Source organism: Gymnodraco acuticeps, unplaced genomic scaffold (assembly GCF_902827175.1).
Source record: "Gymnodraco acuticeps unplaced genomic scaffold, fGymAcu1.1, whole genome shotgun sequence".
In the NCBI taxonomy this organism is placed as follows: Eukaryota; Metazoa; Chordata; class Actinopteri; order Perciformes; family Bathydraconidae; genus Gymnodraco; species Gymnodraco acuticeps.
The window spans coordinates 3,715,355-3,721,354 of record NW_022992160.1 but is presented as its reverse complement, the minus strand read 5'-3'; positions in this window follow the sequence as shown (position 1 = coordinate 3,721,354).

Sequence of the window (6,000 nt, the reverse complement as noted above, 5' to 3'; positions counted from 1 at the left end):
ACACCAAGATTCCTTACAGTCTCACTGGAGGCCAAATTAATGCCATCCATAGTTAGTATATCCTTAGATAATTTGTTTCGTAGATTCTTCGGGCCAAGTACAATAACTTCAGTTTTGGTCGTGTTTAACATCAAAAAGTTTAAGGTCATCCACGTTTTTAAGTCCTTAAGGCAGTCTTGAATTTTATTTAGATGATTAATTTCATCAGGCTTGATTGATAAATATAGTTGAGTATCATCCACATAACAATGAAAGTTTACAGAATGATTCCTTATAATATTGCCTAACGGAAGCATATATAATGTGAACAAAATAGGTCCGAGCACTGAGCCCTGTGGCACTCCATGGCTAACTTTGGTTTGCGTGGAAGATTCATCATTGACACGTACAAACTGAGAGCGTTCAGATAGATAGGACCTAAACCAGTCTAAAGCAGTTCCCTGTATGCCAACTAAGTGCTCTAGTCTTTGCAATAAGATATCATGGTCGATAGTATCAAATGCAGCACTGAGATCGAGCAAAACAAGAATAGAGACACGTCCCTTGTCAGAGGCTATTAGAATGTCATTTGTGACTTTAACCAGAGCTGTCTCTGTGCTATGATGTGTTCTAAAGCCAGACTGAAAAGCTTCAAATAAATCATTGTTTTTTAAGTAATCACACAACTGTTTTGCGACCGCTTTCTCAATAATTTTTGAGAGGAACGGAAGATTAGAAATAGGTCTATAGTTGGCTAAAACCTCTGGATCGAGGTTGTGCTTTTAAGAAGCGGTTTTATCACTGCTACTTTGAATGATTGTGGAACATAGCCTGATAATAAAGACATATTCATAATATTTAATAAATAAGTGCTAATTAATGGAAAAACTTCCTTCAACAGCTTAGTTGGAATTGGGTCTAACATGCACGTTGATGGTTTAGAAGAGAGAATCATTGAATGTAATTGTTCAAGGTTTATGGCTGAAAAGCATTCTAGTTTACTATCTAGTGTAATATTAGAACTTACGTTTCCGGGAGCTGATGATAACACTATACTGGTCAAAGGCAAGAGGTCATTAATTTTGTTTCTAAGAGTAACAATTTTATCGTTAAAAAAGCACATAAAATCATTACTACTGAGTGCTATGGGAATAGAAGGCTCAATCGAGCTGTGGCTTTCTGTCAGCCTGGCTACAGTGCTGAAAAGAAATCTTGCATTATTCTTATTCTCATCTATTAATGAAGAGTAGTAGGCTGCTCTCGCTTTACGCAATGCTTTCTTATATTCATTGAGAGTAATATGCCAAATTAAACGAGATTCTTCAAGTTTAGTAGAACGCCATATCCTTTCAAGTTGTCTCGACTTTTGCTTTATTTTGCGGGTTTCGGCATTATGCCATGGAGCTAGTCTATGTTGTTTTATTTTCTTCTTTTTCAAAGGAGCAACAACATCAATTTTGGCCATACAAGAGGAGATGCTTACACAAGGACACAGGTTTGTGTTAACGTCAAGGTTCACACAAGACTGCCTTGAAAATACATTCAGCTGTGTGAGGTCTAAAAATCCTGTCCCAACTCCAGTGGAATTCCATCATGCACTGAGAATCATATCTGTGGGGCAGTTCCTCACCACCATCAGCTCTGGGAGCTACCAGGAAGACCACAGTAGCTTTGTGGCAGACTTCCTGGACACAGGGTAGCCAAAAATCACTCCATCAGTCAGAGTGGAACAGCTGATGGCGGTGAACAGAGCAGCAGCACCTGACCTCACAAAAACTGAGAAATGTATTCTCTTCCATCTTGCAGGCTACATCGTCCACAAAATCATCAAGTTTGCCAGCATCTGTGAAAAATGCAAAATTGCAACAGAGCACCATGATGAGAGTCCTTCTGGTGACAACAGCTTGTTAGTGGACTTGAAAGACTTCAAGGCAGGTGCTCTTTGTCGTCCCTCCCAAGAAGCCTTTGACTTCATTCACCAAATTGAGGAACTATTTAGGACCAAGACTGGTTCCTCCCTCATGCAGCTCCCCAACGCAGTGGGTGTCTTGGAGAAAGAAGCTCAGGCCCTCTCCAGCAGGCTTCCGTCATGCTGTGGAGTACAACAAAAACTCGTAAAAAGATGTATACGGCTGAGGCTGAGAATTGAGGCAAAACAAATCAGAAATGACAGAAAAAAAATAAAATTAAAAGATAGCCATTTTGGAAGCAAGAGCCAATCCAAAAAGGTGAAAAGGAACAACAGCAGCCAAGCTACCACATCCAGCAACCCCCAAACAGATCCACAGCTGCAATCATTTCCATTAGCCGTTGCAATGGAAATATTTGGACTAAACATTGCTCTTCCACCTGCCAGCACCCAGCTAACATCACTGCCCCTCCACCCGTAACATCACTGCCCCTCCACCCGTAACATCACTGCCCCTCCACCTGCCAACATCACTGCCCTCCACCTGCCAGCACCCAGCCAGAGGAGAGCAAACAACAAAAACAAGCAAGGTGTCCCGTCATGTACCTGGAAGTTTGGGTTGGCAAAATGGAGTAAGAGAGGGACTTGAAAAACCTTGGTGGCTCTCTACTCCTGTTGTTACAGTTGTCTTGGTTACAGCTCTCACGTGTTTTTTTGTTGCCATTTCCACATCTTTAGAAAATATGAAATACAAAATTGAAGTGAAATCAACCTCTTCTCTGGAGAACAAACTTTGATTTCTCTGTCTTGTGAGTTTGCAGTCTTGCTCCTCCACCTGTAACATCACTGCCCCTCCACCTGCCATACAGTAGGTTACTGACAAGATTACTTATATAATACAGTGATAGAATACATGTTTAGTATGCTTACTTATATAAAACAGTAGTATTAAACTTACCTTGTGTTTTCACACTCACTTAAGTCCCTCTCCCTTTGCCATCAATCCAAAATCAGCTGAGCTGCAACCAGTGCTGGAATTGGGCCGGTACTCACCGGTACGCAGTACCGGCACTTCTGGTTCTGACCCATGGAGTACCGGCACTTCTTGCTCAGTACCGGCATGCTGGCGGTACTCCGGTACTCATGCACCGTGCCAGTACTCAACACTCTCCCGCCGTTCTTATTATACATCCATATATATATATATATACAGCCGCCCGGTACTCAGTAGATGCGTCATGAGGTGCCGAACGGACATTCTCATCGCTCTAACCGCTGGAGTTTCACAGCGGCTGTCAGCTGTTTACTCCTGTCATTCAAACAGAACGTGCTGGAGAGGGGGGCGGGGCTTATCTTCTCCATGTAAATACTGTGGTGGAAACGACTATGTCAAAATTAACCTATTTGACCGTGATTTAATAGTAATACACGTTTCAAAATAATAATAATAATGCCGAAGTAACAACATACTGAAAACTGTTAGTAAAACCATGTTTTAATGCTTTACAATTTACATACCTAGATGCACGTGTGTTGTGTTTATGCAGTGCAACTCCCACCCAGTGGGTGGCTATGTAGAGTGATAGAACAGAGCAGGCACGCCCCCGAGAGAAGGAAAGCAAGTCACGTCACAAATTAGCATTTCTAAAATGTTAGCGTGGATTAATAAAAGTGCAAAAAGACAGCGGTTGTCGCCGGAAGAAACTTAAAATACAGAGAATGCTGTGCCTGTGTTGGAAATTGTGTCTGATGGGGAGCTTTCTTTGGTTGATCCTCCTGCTCCAAGTTCTAGTGCATTAGCATTAGCACTAGCTCCGCCGCCTCCTCCAGAGCCTCTAACGTTAGCTGCTGCTGGCTCAACTGCCACCACCAACACCGGGCAAAGCGATGCACCTGACTGCTGGACAACGGACCAGGTGCAATATTTTTGCAAGACCAATGCATGGCTCCTTCTTAAAGATAAGAAGCTAGGATGTCGGATATGCAGAGATGTCAAGTCTTTGGGAATACACACTGGACAAGGACTGAAACTGTCAACTGAATGGGGTGAGTGTGCAGTGTCTCATTTCGGTGTTGACAAGGGCAAACAACAAGCTAGCCTGAGAAAAAAAATCAAAGAACATAAAGAATCACAAGCCCATGTAAAAGCTGCTGACATCCTTACATCTGCTTCACGTGAAACTATTCAACATCAAGTGCAGTCTATGCATAAATCTGAATTAGACACCACTATCAGAGTTTTTCGAACGGCATATAAAATTGGCAAACATAGCCGGCCATTCACAGACATGCCAATTGATTTGAATGTACAGAAACTGAATGGGCTGAACGTGGGCAGGGTTTTGCACTCCAATAAAACCTGTGGCGAAATCATCGACCACATAGCTCATGAGCTGAAGAAAAAAATGGCAAAAGACATTACAGAAAACCAAAGAAAACTCTGTGTTTTGGTCGATGAATCTACCACTATTAGTGGTAAAACGGTGCTTGTTGTGTGTCTACGCTCAGCATTAGCTGATGCTGAGCCCGAAACGTTTTTTTGGGAGCTGATCGAGTTGGATGGAACAACGGCTGATGACATCACAAAGGCGTTAATGGAGTGTCTTGGAAGAGATTTTAACGAGGACTTTTTAGGTCAGTGTTTCGTTTCTTTTGCATGTGATGGGGCTTCAGTCATGCTAGGGAAGAGAACAGGCGTTGCTACCCAGTTGTGTAGTAAATTCCCAAGCCTGTTTGTGTGGCACTGCTCCAATCATCGTCTAGAGCTGGCAGTTGGGGATGTGGTCAAGGAGGTCTCAGGGCTCAATCATTTCCAGATCTTTTTTGACAAACTCTATTCCTTGTTCCATGCCTCCCCCAAAAATCAGAGGCAGTTAGCGCAGTGTGCGCAAGCAGTCGGACAGCGTCTCCTGGTGATAGGGCGTGTTTTGTCCATCCGCTGGGTGGCTTCAAGTGAAAGGAGCGTCAGAGCAGTCTGGGAAAACTACCGAGTGCTTCATGATCACTTCACAAATGCTGCAAACGACACGAGCAGGGATTCCAGAGACAGAGCAAAGTACAAGGGCCTGGATGATGTGCTCACATCTGCAACGTTTGTCAGCAATCTGGGACTGATGTACGATGCGCTCACAGAGCTCAGCGACCTCTCTCGGCAACTCCAAAAAAGAGAGATGACACTGCCTACAGCAGATAGGCTCTTAACTCGAGAAATACGAGTTTTTGAATCCATGGTCACCATGCCTGGCCCACACATGACTACAGTTCATACAGCTCTAGCTGAGAAGTCCTTCAAGGGTGTTGCCCTGCGTGAGAATGGCAGGCTTGTACAGATTCATGCAGGTCAGTTTTTCCGCAATATGGTAGAGAATCTGAGACACAGAATGACTTCCACAACCTCCTCTCATGTCAGCACAAGAGAAATCCCATTACATGGCCGGGAGGCCCGGGACAATCAGCTAATCCAGGACATGAAAGTTATCCATCCTGGAAGTTGGCCTGAAGAGGAGTTAGACGTACAGTATGGGGACGTAGAGGTGCTACGTTTGTGCGAAGTGCTGAAAGTGGACAGAAGAGAGACTGTTCAGGGCTTTCGTGAATACAAGGAAACCAGGGCATCCCGTACACCTGCTGCCATGGAGCCTCTACTGAAAGCAGTCCGAACCATCGCTGTCTCCACTAGTGAGTGGGAGCGGGCATTCAGCTGCATGAACGATATCCTTACTGCAAAAAGGAATGCTCTCTCTGTCAGCCGACTGTCCAGCCTGGTTTTCATTAAATGTAATGGACCATCACTAGGACAGTTCAATCCGGAACAGTATGTGAGGTCCTGGCTGGCAAAGGGAAGGAGAAGTGCTGATGAAAGAGCCTGTCCAGCTCCAGCCCCTGATACTGATGTCCCCAAGGCCTTCTGGAGCCTTTTCTAACAATGTGAAGTATATTGCAAAGCAGCTCACCCAGTGAGAATACTTTTGGCATAATGTGCCGATTTGTACAGATCCTGGAGATAGAAGGACTTCAGACCAACCAGGGAGTTATCTGATCAGCTTGGTGTTCAATGTAACTCTTTACCATGGCTCAGACTTTGTTACTTGCAGTTACAGTTTCTCATTTTA